Genomic DNA, 14,957 nt, shown 5'->3' on the forward strand with positions numbered 1-14,957 from the left:
TAAAATATTTTGCTCTCCTTTTGTTGAAGACTGGACCCGCCGCCTTCTCCAAAGGGTGAGTTTCGAACCACTTTTCCCTCCCATCTCATGGCTTTAAATTTTCCCTCTTTTAAAAAAGAGATGACTTTTTTTGCTCAAAGCAGATGATGATTAAGATGGGGAGGATGGGAAGAAGGGAAGAGATAGATATCATGATGCTCCGTTCTCTTCGTTTGTTTCTACTTTTGCTGTGTTTCGGTGCTGAGAAATGGCAGCCAAATGTGCAAAGATGTTGACATATATGCCGTGCAATTTAAATAACAGGAATGTCATTCAATGCTTGAAACAGACTGGGTATTATTAACCTATATATATATACAGTAGAGTCTCACTTATCCAAGCCTTGCTTATCCAAGCCTTTGGATTATCCAAGCCATTTTTGTAGTCAATGTTGTCAATATATCGTGATATTTTGGTGCTAAATTTGTAAATACAGTAATTACAACATAACATTACTGCGTATTGAATTACTTTTGCTGTCAAATTTGCTGTATAACATGATGTTTATATACAGTAGAGTCTCACTTATCCAAGCCTCGCTTATCCAAGCCTTTGGATTATCCAAGGCATTTTTGTAGTCAATGCTTTCAATATATTGTGATATTTTGGTGCTAAATTCGTAAATACAGTCATTACAACATAACATTACTATGTATTGAATTACTTTTGCTGTCAATTTGATGTTTTGGTGCTTAATTTGTAAAATCATAACCTAATTTGATGTTTAATAGGCTTTTCCTTCATCTCTCCAAGATATTCACTTATCCAAGCTTCTGCTGGCCCGTTTAGCTTGGATTAGTGAGACTCTACTGTACATATATGTACCAAGTGCTTGAATGCATCATCTTGTCTCTTCTCCTTGCAGTTTTCACTTAGGTTTTTCAGAATTTGGTTCTCTAACTTTCTTGGTGACGTTGTTTTATTTTCTCCACACTGTCTGGGACTTTTTTTCCCTACCTCCTCGGTTGGATTTATGTGCAGGCAGATAGATAAATAAATCAGCCAACAAACACAACGAGGCATTGGTCTTGGTGGCACAGAAGCAAAAACACATGGATTGCGCCCCTCTCTGTCCCTGAGACCCTAACTTGTGACGTTTAGTTTTTAAGTCCACGGGTTAGGCTCTTGGGAGCTGTGAGTTGTGCCACTGCATCTGTCCTGAGTCGGGTTGTGAACTAGGGCAACTTGGAGAAAAAAGGGGAAAGTTGCCTTCCGTCCAAGTAGGGCTCTTTATTGTGTTACTCCCAGGAAGGTTGAACTTGGCTTGGAATATCTTGCTTCGAAAAACGACATTTATTTCTGATGTGTGTATATATAGGTGTGTGTGCTATATATATAGTATCCATTCCCATTCTTACTTTTCCCTGACACAAGTTGCAGCTACTTTTGTGAATGCAGAGATCCAGCTGCAGGCAACTATCTGGGTCAATGTCAGTCCATAAGGAAATCCAGACTGTTTTCTATTCCTTTTTTTTTTTTTTTTTGCAGCGGAACTCTCTTTGTCTGCATATATTTTTCATTGCATCCCTCTATACGTATCTTTAAAGGCTCCTGATGTATCCAACGGCTTTGGCACACCTTAACGCTATGGAGATATTTCAATTTTTTCCCCGTTCGGTTGCGGGTCTTGCAAGCAACCGTCGGCAGCGAAGTGACCGGACTGGCACACTTCTGGGCCTGTCGGGAAAAGGCTTTGCTTCTTTTCCTTGTCAACCACAGAACTTTTTGAGAGCAGCACACAGTACCCTCAGAGCGTAATAGAAACGGCTCAGTACCTTGGTGCCTGACCTCAGTCTATCTCTCGGCTGAAATCCCAGCATGCCTCCGGCTTCCGAGTTTAACCCTGGACAATATCTCTTAGACAGAGACACAGTGGATACTATAGATAGTAAGGACTGTATGTGTGGGCTCCTTTCCATCCTGGTATGTGTTGTCATTGTATTTTCTTCATGTCGATGTTCTCTTCAGAATACAACTTCAAGTGGCAAAAAACAATTCTTCCATGACTCCGTGCCTTGCCTTGAGATTTGGCTCCATCCTTTGTTTAGTTGGCTTGATTTTGTGCAAATTTTTTATTTATCTGTATCTCTCTATATACAGTAGAGTCTCATTTATCCAACATAAACGGGCCGGCAGAATGTTGGATAAGTGAATATGTTGGATAATAAGGAGAGATTAAGAAAAAGCCTATTAAACATCAAAATAGGTTATGATTTTACAAATTAAGCACCAAAACATCATGTTATGCAACAAATTTGGCAGAAAAAGTAGTTCATTACACATTAATGCTATGTAGTAATGACTGTATTTACATATTTAGCACCAAAATATCATGATATATTGAAAACACTGACTACAAAAATGCGTTGGATAATCCAGAACGTTGGATAAGTGAGACTCTACTGCATATTTATATTGGTGTAGTAAGGAGAGCACTGGTGGTATCGTGTTCGTTGCTGTGGTTTCTCGCCGAGCAATTTATAACCAGGTTTTGCCTGTAACATCTGATGTGCTCTTACAGTTTTGTTTAGTGCGGACAGATGCAGGGCGAGAAATACTTGCCCAGCCAGGGATGCAATCTTGAACTCTTGTCCTATGGAACGAAATGGGTGTTGGAAAATACGCCAACAATGAGGCTGTCATAATTCAATCTAAAGCATGGCTATTTGTGTCTCGCTGCACTCAGTAGTTTGTCTCTTTGTAAAGATGCAGGTGATTGAGGTATATCTCCAATGACTCATGTGATAGGATTGGGAAGAGCATTTGCAAAATGGCACAGCCCTTTGTTAGTGTGACTGCTCTATCTCCTCCTCGGAAATCAGGGCGAAATATTGTATCCACTGAACGGCGGATGAAATATTTTGTCCAGACTGCTGTCGTATGGTGAGAAATATCTCGGAATTCATAGGCACTTCCTCTGATCTTATTTTGGCCATTGTCACGCCGTCTTTTCAAACCCAACCCCCCCAAATGTGACGAAGTTTCCCAAATCTTTCCTTGCGAGGCTGCGGAAACGGAAGCAAGGTGTGCTTTCTTTGTTTCGCTTGGCAGTGATACATGGACACAGTTTCGAACCCTTCGTTTTGGCTCTTTTTTTTCCCCCAAGACTGTTCGCATTTATTGCAGCAATGGCTTTGTGTGCAAAAGAATCTCTCCCAGAATAGCTTAGGACAGGTGTCACGGTCTGGAAAGGGAAGGGTTTGGTTTAAATAGAATCAGAACGAGACTGTGAATATTGCTGTATTGCATCCACAGATCAGACTGGGCTTTGGTCTGGCGATGTCGGGACGGTGGAAATGGTCTCCTATTTGCACCTCCGTCCTTTAGGGAGTAATAGGAGATCTGTCAATGCCTTTGGAGGAATAGATTCCATGGGGAAATAAGGTGTAGGTCAAGAATGCGTAAGAATGCAGTCTCTCCCTCCATCTGTAATACAGACAGGTTGTTCCTCCCTCCCTCCCTCCCTCCTCCCAGAATCACATCACTGAAGTTCAGTGAAATGAATAACATAATTGGGAGTTGGTTCAATCACTACCAGTCTAGACTAGTCCAGACACATCAATTAGAGGGGGCTGGCTTTTTTCTCTCTTTTTCTAAAGCGAAAGCACACTCCAAACAAGCTGGTCCTTATCAATACTGGTCTTTTTGCCTCCTCCCAAAATGTACAATCCTAGCTTCACCCAAGATGAAGATTTTTTATACACACACACACACACACACACACACACACACACACATACACATATGCATATACACACACATACATATATACACATACATATACATAAACACATACACATGCATATAGAAATATAATGTACACTGCAATATAATTCAACATAATGCACACTACAATACAATGCACTCTGCACTATAATTCACACTGCAATATAATGCATATAAGCAATGTAATGCATATCGCTATATTATGCACACAATATAATGCACACTTCAGTATAATGTGCACTGCAATATAATTCAATATAATGCACACTACAATACAATGCACTCTGCAATATAATTCACACTGCAATATAATGCATATAGCAATGTAATGCATATCGCTATATTATGCACACAATATAATGCACACTTCAGTATAATGTGCACTGCAATATAATTCAAATTGCAATATAATACACACTGCAATATAATGCATATGGCAATGAAATTCAAGTTGCAATATAATGCACACTGCAATACAGTGCATGCTGCAATATAATGCATACAGCAGTGTAATACATACTGCTGTATTATACACAAAACAATAGAATGCACACTGCAATATAATTCAAGTTGCAGTATAATGCACACTGCAGCAAAGTGCATGCTGCAATATAATACACACCACAGTACAATGCATGCTGCAATACAATGCAGACTGGAGTACAATACACACTGCAATATAATGTACACTGCAATATAATGCATATAGAAATGTAATACATACTGGTATATTATGCACACAACAATATAATGTGTATTGCAATATAACGTAAACTGCAATATAATTCAAGTTGCAATATAATACACTGCAGCATAGTGCATATGGCAATGCAATGCATGCTGCTATATTATGCACACAACAATATAATGCATATTGCAATATAATGTAAACTGCAATATAATTCAAGTTGCAATACAATGCATGCTGCAATATAATGCATATAGCAATATGATGTATACTGCTATATTATGCACGCAACAGTATAATGCACACTGCAATACAAATGTACGCTGCAATATAATGCATTTAGCAATATAATGTATACTGCTATATTATGCACACAACAATCTAATGCACACTGCAATACAAATGTACGCTGCAATATAATGCATTTAGCAATATAATGTATACTGCTATATTATGCATGCAACAGTATAATGCACACTGCAATACAAATGTACGCTGCAATATAATGCATTTAGCAATGTAATGTATACTGCTATATTATGCATGCAACAGTATAATGCACACTTCAATACAAATGTACGCTGCAATATAATGCATTTAGCAATGTAATGCATACTGCTGTATTATGCACACAACAATAAAATGCACACTGCAATATAATGCACACAACACCATAATACATACAGCAATACAATGCACATCATTCCCCCAGTCCTTCCCTTTCCATATTTTTATATCCTCCTTTTTCAATATGTTTGGGAACCTATAGAGACTAAGGAAAGGGAATATCTGCCCAGCTACAGCCTCTTCCCATTTATGCTACGGAAGAGGTAGAGGTAGTGCTGGAATTTAATTGCATTATAAATGTATCCAGTTGGAAGAATTTCTGGGTAATCAACCAGGAATCCATTTGAATAATCAGAAGCAGGTTTCCTCGAAGTCCCGCTAACAAATCATGCCCCTTCTCCTTTCCACCCCCCTCCCTCCCTCTGCAACGCATTAGATTACAAACTTCTGATAGCGAGCTTTCAAGCTCTTAAAATCAAGACTGAAACTTGGACGGGTGGATAATCCCTCCAGACTTTCTGTAACACTGAAGCAGTGTTTGGGAAACTGGAGGGAGGGGGATTTTTTTCTTCCAACTTATTATTTTTTTTAAAAAGGAACTAGTTCCCAAATCATTGCTTTGGACATGGAGACGAGATTCATTTTTGTTCGGCTGAATGGGGCAACAAAGCCAAACTTCCAAGTTCTCGATGAGTTTGAATTACAGTATATCTGATCTCTCTTCATGAAAAGATATCCTTACAAAAATGGCCAGTATCTTCCAAATCTTACTTTTTTCATCTTTGTATGCACGTTCTTTTAAAAGAACGTTATGCCCTAGTTTTGCAGGGCTTCTCTATTTATTTTTAATTGGCGGCAATATATATATATAATATACACACACAAGACTTTTGGCTCCTCTCGGACTGTTGCGGCCTATTCTTTCCAAGTTCTTTGTTCCACTTGAATTTCAAGGGCTTTCGAATGCAGGTGGTTCAGCAGCGTTTTGGAGACTAAAATGGAGCCTTTTGCTTTCTCTCACTTTCTCTCCTTCCTTCAAGTGCTTTCTTGGGCCGGTTACCAATTAGATGGCTGACATACAAGTACAATTAAAGAGCCGGTGCTGATGAGAGGATTGATTGGTTCCTAATTGATTTCTAATTTTAAGCTCCTTTCATGTTATAAGCCCTTGCCAAGCAGAAAACAAAACAAAACAAGAGCTTTTCGGGGCCGGGCGAAGGGAAAGGTCCATTTGGGTCTGCTTGGTTTTCTTTTGTCGTTCCAAGGTTGTAAGAAAATTCCGTTTGTAAATTCATGGTTTGGATTTAGTTCTTTGTCCTGCCTTTGAAGCCTGGCTGTGTTCCATTCGCCAGATAAAACCGACCCTCCTAATATTTATATAATAACTAGCTGTGCCCGGCCACGCGTTGCTGTGGCAAAGTGGTGGTGGTATTGGTTAAAAATTGTTGTGTAATTTTTATTTGATGTTATTTGTATTTTTTAATTAATTTTATTGTAAGTTATATTTTGATTTATTATATTTTATTATTTTCTTGTATTATTTTTAGTTATTTTCTGTTATTGTAGTATTTTATTGTATTAATTTTTTAGCGTTTTTTATTATTTTTTATTGGGTTGCTAGGAGACCAAGGTGGAGGAGCTTAGCCTTCTAACTGGCAGCAATTGGATAAAAGCAATCATTCCTCTCTCTCTAATTAGGACTTTATTTTTCTTTTCTTTTTGTTGTATCAACCTAGAGCCGTGGATGACGGGTTGTGTTGTCAAATTTCGAGGTTGGGAGGCCTGTAGTTTTGTTGTTTTGTGGGTCGCCGTGATGCCATCACTCTTTTATATATATAGATTGGAATGGGGCAGGATAGGGAGAAGGTGATACTTTTCCTTAAACTGAATCTGTTTCGTCCTAAACTGGCAAATCTAGATCAAAATCTAGAGGCTTCTGCATGAAAAGTAGATGTAAAAACTAAGGTCGAATACATAAAGCAACCAGGGCAAGACTTAGTGCATTTTCTATATGGCAATGCCCATAAGACTCACAAGTTTCTGTCTCTGATTTGAGTTTTCACCCCAATGGCTTGGAGCAGGGGAGAAAAAAACCATCCTGGGTCCGTTACTCCAGAGAACACACACATTGTTTCAATAATCCAGGCAATAAATGCTAATTAGCGATGCTCAAGGACCCTATCAGTCAGAGTAATTATCATAATTTACCTCTTTCTTGTTAAACGCATTCCTTGCTAATTTACATTTTTAGGGAATCTGCTTGTGACTGTTGCTTCTTCCTTGCTGAAGTTTTCAATTTTTGCCTGATTGTGTTGGCAAACCTTTTGATTTCCAGCTTTCCAACTGTAGTATTTTTTTCCCAGCAAACGCCCTCTGCGAATTTATATATATATATATATATATATATATATATATATATATATTCCATAGATATATTTTCTCACCTTCCTTTCTCTGCTCCCTCTCCACAAAAAGAAACTCTTGCTGGGAAGAACAAAGCAAGCTACTTGCTGCAAAGGCATCATTAAGCATGAGCGGCAACAGCCGATAAAGGGTGCGATACGGCAACATATTTCGCTTCACACACACAAAAATTGAGATAATTAAATAATGCATTTGTATTTGTTGCTAATTAGCACCCACTCACACACAAAAGTGGCATTCAAAGATAAAGTTTGCATTTGCTGGGATTCATGAGCTTATCACTTATGCGCCCTTTATCTGTTCTTTATATGCCTTGGAATGAGTTTTTCAAACCTGTATATGTGAGTTACATTTCTTGGAGGTAGACATTCCCAATGTTAAGATAAAGGTTTCCCCTGACGTTAAGTCCAGTCGTGTCCGACTCTGGGAGTTGTTGCTCATCTCCATTTCTAAGCTCAAGAGCCGGCGTTGTCCATAGACACCTCCAAGGTCATGTGGCCACTGACATGCCTGCATGGAGCGCCGTTACCTTCCCACCGGAGTGGTACCTATTGATCTACTCACATTGGCATGTTTTCGAACTGCTAGGTTGGCAGAAGCTGGAGCTAACAGAGGGTGCTCACTCCGCTCCCCGGGTTTGAACCTGCGACCTTTTGGTCTGCAAGTTCAGCACCTCAGCGCTTTAACACACTGAGCCACCGGAGGCTCCTAATGTTAATTGGGGACAATACTAAACCAAACATAAATTAAGAAAATGGGATACCTAGTCAATTAAAACACATAGGAAATGCATAAGGTAAAGGTAAAGGTTTCCTCTGACGTTAAGTCCAGTCTCTCCTTATTATCCAACATATTTGCTTATCCAATGTTCTGCCAGCCCGTTTATGTTGGATAAGTGAGACTCTACTGTATAAATAAATATAGGTTAAAAGGTAAAGGTTTTCCCCTGATGTTAAGACCAGTCGTGTCCGACTCTGGGGGTTGATGCTCATCTCCATTTCTAAACCGAAGAGCCGGCGTTGTCCGTAGACACCTCCAAGGTCATGTGTCCACTGGCATGACTGCATGGAGCTCCCTTACCTTCCCGCCGGAGCGGTACCTATTGATCTACTCACATTGGCATGTTTTCGAACTGCTAGGTTGGCAGAAGCTGGAGCTAACAGCGGGTGCTCACTCCGCTCCTCGGGTTTGAACCTGGGACCATTCGGTCTGCAAGTTCAGCAGCTCAACGCTTTAACACACTGAGCCACCGGAGGCTCCAGCTTATCACTTATGCGCCCTTTATCTGTTCTTTATATGCCTTTGAATGAGTTTTTCAAACCTGTAGACCTGAGTTACGTTTCTTGGAGGTAGACATTCCCAATGTTAATTGGGGACATCAATTAAGACAATGGGATTCCTAGTCAATTATCTTTTTTTTTCCTTTTTGCATCATGACAAAAAAAAGAGAGAATGAGAAAAAGAGAGATAAAATGAGAGAGAGAGACGTTATCACTAATTTGCTGGAAATCCACATCTGCCTGGCTTTGATTCATAGTTGAGGCATGTCCCCTGGAGTTTGCTTCTGATCTTCTGCCATGGTTGGCTGGAAATTGACTCCTTTCCCATCTCTGCCCTGTCCCCGCCTCCCCGAAACTCCATTTTTGGATTAGAAAACAAACAAACATGCCTGCCAACTGGGAGGAGCAGTCTGGGAGACCACCAACCTCCCCCTTTTCCGGTTACATCTCTAATTTGGAATCCAATTATAGCCATGGAGTCCCACCTCATTGTCCCAGATGTCACTGAGGAAGCCCTCGGCCAGGCTCGGTGACATCCCTTAAACTCCCAGTGGAGCGGGGAGAAGATCAGAGTGGGATTCACAGTCATGGCGAGGAAGGGGGGGAGAAGGCATGGAGGAGGTCCTTTCTTCTCCATCAAGGGCATGGGTCTTTGAGCAGGCGCCATGGTCTGTGTATCACAGACAGGAGCACAATAGGAGCCGTCTGCCTTCGGTTCCTCCTGCAAAAGAGCAGACACCACAAAGATGCACCTGCACACTGCAAGGATGCTGCTGCTGCTGTTCTTGCGGAGAGGAAAGCGGCAAACAATACCGCCACACGCTGCTGAGCATCTATGCGCCTAGACCAGGGGTCCCCAAACGACGGCCCGGGGGCCACATGCGGCCCATTGAAGCCATTTATCCGGCCCCCATGGCACAAAGGCTGAAGGGGTTGGGCTAAAGGGCCCAAGGGTTCTCTTCCAAACCTTTATTATTACAGTAGAGTCTCACTAATCCAAGCTAAACGGGCCGGCAGAAGCTTGGATAAGCGAATATCTTGGATTATAAGGACTGATCAAGGAAAAGCCTATTAAACATCAAATTAGGTTATGATTTTACAAATTAAGCACCAAAACTTCATGTTATACAACAAATTTGACAGATAAAGTAGTTCAGTACGCAGTAATGTTATGTTGTAATTACTGTATTTACGAATTTAGCACCAAAATATCATGATATATTGGAAACATTGACTACAAAAATGGCTTGGATTATCCAGAGGCTTGGATAAGCGAGGCTTGGATTAGTGAGACTCTACTGTATTATTATTATTATTATTGACACAACGACGTAGTATGACACAGCAAACAAGATAGATATGCTGGATTTCGTTTCACAAAAACACAAGTCGAACACTTCCCAAGTGTCTAGGACTGTGTGATGTATTTTCAGATGATGCGCGCAGATCCCAGCAGGGTGGCCTTTTGCAGTTGGCAGATCGTGATTTTGTCAATGTCTATTGTTTCCAAATGCCGGCTGAGATCTTTTGGCACAGCACCCAGTGTGCCCATCACCACCAGGACTACCTGCACTGGTTTCTGCCAGAGTCTTTGAAGTTCAATCTTGAGGTCCTGATAGCGGCTGAGTTTTTCCTGTTGTTTTTCATCTATGCGACTGTCACCTGGGATGGCAACATCAATGATCCAAACCTTGTTCTTTTCCACAACTGTGATGTCTGGTGTGTTGTGTTCTAGAACTTTGTCAGTCTGGATTCGGAAGTCCCACAGTATCTTTGCGTGTTCATTTTCCACGACCTTTGCTGGTTTGTGATCCTACCAGTTCTTTATTGCTGGGAGGTGGTACTTGAGGCATAAGTTCCAATGGATCATTTGGGCCACACAGTTGTGCCTCTGTTTGTAGTCTGTCTGTGCAATTTTCTTACAGCAGCTGAGGATATGATCAATGGTTTCGTCAGCTTCTTTGCACAGTCTGCATTTTGGGTTATTATTATTATTATTATTATTATTATTATTATTATTTTATGACACAGCAAACAAGATAGATATGCTGGATTTTATAGGGTTATTATTATTATCATTATTATTATTATTGTTATTATTATTATTATCCACTATTGCAACCTCATTGTTTTTAATCTGATGTTTTAATTCTGTGTTGTGTGTTTTTTTTAACCTATTGTTTATATTTTATTATTGGTTTTGTTTTTGTCCTTTGATGTTTTATATTTTATCATTGCTTGTATTTTGATTTTGCTGTAAGCCGCCCCGAGTCCCCTTCGGGGGAGATGGAGGCGGGATATAAATAAACTTCTTCTTCTTCTTCTTCTTCTTCTTCTTCTTCTTCTTCTTATTATTATTATTATTATTATTATTATTATTATCATCATTGAGGCTGGGAGGCCATCTGTCAGGGGTGCGTTGGTCCACAAAGGCAGAAAGGGGCTGGGCTAATTTATTATTATTATTATTATTATTATTATTATTATTATTATTATTATTGACACAATGACAGTCTGACATAGCAAACAAGATAGATATGCTGGATGATGATGATGATGATGATTGCTCGGTGACCACCTGGCCAACTATAGTCCGGCCCTCCAATGGTCTGAGGGATCATGAACTGGCCCCCAGTTTTAAAAGTTTGGGGACCCCTGGCCTAGACTGTCAGATGCCTCACAAAGGTGGATATTGTTTTATGTATAGATAGACAAGCATTACCTATGCTGACTCACCTCTGGTGATGTGCTGCTTGTGTTTATGGTAATTAAAAGTGACTCATTCAGACAAGAAAGTCAGCGATGCCAGGAATGGCCTTCTGCCTTCGAAATACCCTCTCCACTTATCCAGAGATCATCCACTTTGTCCACTTGTAGACAGAACCGGCCCTAGGTATTTTTCAAGTGTAGGCGAATAGAATTTAGCCCCCCCCAACCAATCACTGAAAAATAAAAGTGTTGTATACGCGAAAATGTTTGATAATAAGGAGGGATTAAGGAAAAGCCTATTAAACATCAAATTACATCAAGATTTTACAAATTAAGCAGTAAAACATCATGTTTTACAACAAATCAACAGAAAAAGCAGTTCAATACCTTGCGGAGGCAGGCCGCAGGAGACAGGAGTTGCCTCGATGGCGCCCCCCAACAAGGTGGCGCCACAGGCAACTGCCTAGTTGGCCTGGTGGTTGAACCGCCTCTGCTTGTAGGACAAATCTGGACACACATTTGAGTGTGTGGAATACAACTAGATTGTATTTGTCTCTCAGTGAAAGCAGACAGCAAGGATGACTTGACCCTACAATAGCTGGGCCGTGTTTTTCTGGTCTCATGACAATGCTTATGCACTTATGGGTCAAAACTCACTATGCCAGGTGTTGTCTTGAAAGCAGAAAGTGTCACAGGATTGATATATGGAAGCCAGACTTTGATGTCAACCAATGTCTTCCAACTCATTTGGGATGTCCTCTGAGAGAGAGAGATAGCAAAGAATTAAAACACAGAGGAAATGCATAAGGTGAAGGTAAAGGGTGAGAAGGGTGAGGTAGAAACGTGATGATGATGATGATGATGATGATGATGATGATGATAATAATAATAATAATAATAATAATAATAATAATAATAATAATAATAATATCAAGATTGAACTTCAAAGACTCTGGCAGAAACCAGTGCAGGTGGTCCCGGTGGTGATGGGCACACTGGGTGCCGTGCCAAAAGATCTCAGCCGGCATTTGGAAACAATAGACATTGACAAAATCATGATCTGCCAACTGCAAAAGGCCACCCTGCTGGGATCTGCATGTATCATCCGAAAATACATCACACAGTCCTAGACACTTGGGAAGTGTTCAACTTGTGATTTTGTGATACGAAATCCAGCATGTCTATCTTGTTTGCTGTGTCATAATAAAATAATAATAATAATAATAATGAAAAGGACTCTGGTATAGTATAGAACAGATGACTGGATTTAAGGGAAATATAACTATAGTAAAGGTAAAGGTTTCCCCTGACGTTAAGTCCAGTCGTGTCCGACTCTGGGGGTTGGTGCTCATCTCCATTTCTAAGCGCAAGAGCCGGCGTTGTCCCTAGACACCTCCAAAGTCATGTGGCTATTGGCATGACTGCATGGAACGCTGTTACCTTCCCACCGGAGCGGTACCTATTGATCTACTCACATTGGCATGTTTTCAAACTGCTAGGTTGGCAGAAGCTGGAGCTAACAGTGGGTGCTCACTCCGCTCCCCGGGTTTGAACCTAGGACCTTTCGGTCTGCAAGTTCAGCAGCTCAACACCTTAACACATTGAGCCACGGGAGGCTCCCGAGGAAATGCATATATGACTTATATTACTTACTTACTTAGGCGATCCCTCATAGTTTGAGGATGATGGTCTTTCAGTTGTGGGGTCTTGAGGGTGGGTTCTTAGGGGGCTAAAGAGACCTATTCTTGACCCGCATGTTCTCTCACAGTGAGGACATCAGTTTCCAGGGTTGGCTTGATGCTCCTTCCTCTTGGCATGTTTCTCCCTTAAGCCCTCCATTCGTGCCTCTTCGAACTCCGCAGCACTGCTGGTCACAGCTGACCTCCAATTAGAGCACTCAAGGGCCAGGGCTTCCCAGTTCTCAGTGTCTATGCCACAGTTTTTAAGGTTGGCTTTAAGCCCATCTTTTAATCTCTTTTCCTGCCCACCAACATTACGTTTCCTGTTCTTGACTTACATAATCAGTAGGAATAATATTATGTATGTCATGATGAGTAACTGTACCAAAGGCCAGTTTTCATCCCCATGTTGGAGGACCCTATACGTACGTTTTTTCTACTTCTTGAACTGGAAATGATGTGACATCACTTCCAGTTGAATTCTCAGCTGATATGGGACATTATTGGAAGGGCATGAGGGTCATGAAGGTTGTAGGAAGCAGAATTTGGAAGGTTGAATAGCTTGGGTACTGTATATACTCGAGTATAAGCCTAGTTTTTCAGCCCTTTTTTAAGACTGAAAAAGCCCCCCTCGGCTTATACTCAGGTGAGGGTCCTGGTTGGCTTATATTTGGGTCAGCTTATACTCGAGAATATATGGTGCATTTATTATTTTTCTCTATTATTATTGGTATTATTACATTTATTATTTTTCTCTATTATTATTGGTATTATTACATTGATTATTTTTCTCTATTATTGTTGCTACTATTACATTTATTTTACTCTATTTTTATTTTTATTAATACATTTATTATTTCACTCTGATCTTATTATTATTGCATTTATTATTTTACTCTATTTATTATTACTTGTATTATTTTCCTGTATTGATTATTATTATTACATGTATTATTTTACTTTATTATTATTAAAAGGATACATAAGCACATTTACATTGAAAAAGATGAGAATAATGATTTGATCAGAGTTGGACAGTCTTATCTTAAATTTGAGCTTTATGTAAATATTCAGCTTAGAAATGGAGATGAGCACCAACCCCCAGAGTTGGACAAGACTAGACTTAATGTCGGGGGAAAACCTTTACTTTTACTAGTAGGCTGTTAGGAATTCTGGGAGTTGTAGTCCAATACATCTGGAAGTTTGCCCATGCCTGGTCTAGTTCATTCACATTGGATCATGTCAGAAGGGAGATAAGGCTAAGCTTCAATACTTTTGATACTATTCTTAAAAGAAATAGAAGGCTGTCCTCTGGTCCCTTCCAAACATAGGCAAAAGTACCAGGATTAAATCTCAAATTCTCAAATGCAAATTCCACCCACACAGAAAAGACTCAAAAATGTTGAATCGAATCTCATATTTGAAAAAGCCACTGCTATTGCAGTGAGTGTAACCCTAGTATGACTTCTTTTGGAGAAACCATAGAAACCAACTCCTTTGGAGACTGTTCTTTTTTTCCTACTGATTTTTTTCTAGACTCTAGCCAGCAATTGATTGAAAGATACCTGGATGTTTTGCCCTTTTGTTTGTCTCACAAAAGAAGTGGGTGTCTGTGAAATGAAAATACTAGCCCTGCCAAGCAACATTTTTGGTCTCTCTGTGAATTTTTCCTTCATTCCCAAACGTCTAATATTGAAAGAGTGAGACATTGAAAACTGTTCGCATCTATTTACTTTGACCGCATTCCCTTGGTCAATTGGCTTGACCTGTTCTTTGGCTGCCTAAACTGAGTTTCCAAATGCTCAGCTGAAGCTTTACACTACTACAAGGCTAGAAATGTGAAGA

The 14,957-nt window shown here is 40.1% G+C and overlaps 1 non-coding gene across 1 annotated transcript; it reads left to right on the forward strand.

The window, feature by feature from the left end:
- Window positions 1-1,097: 1,097 nt before the first annotated feature.
- mir125b-1 (microRNA mir-125b-1) lies at window positions 1,098-1,187 on the forward strand. The gene has a single exon (NR_129836.1). It is a non-coding gene; the product is annotated as a microRNA mir-125b-1 (primary transcript).
- The last annotated feature ends 13,770 nt before the right edge of the window (window positions 1,188-14,957 follow it).

The sequence above is a fragment of the Anolis carolinensis genome, unplaced genomic scaffold, assembly GCF_035594765.1.
Source record: "Anolis carolinensis isolate JA03-04 unplaced genomic scaffold, rAnoCar3.1.pri scaffold_8, whole genome shotgun sequence".
NCBI classification, from domain to species: Eukaryota; Metazoa; Chordata; class Lepidosauria; order Squamata; family Dactyloidae; genus Anolis; species Anolis carolinensis.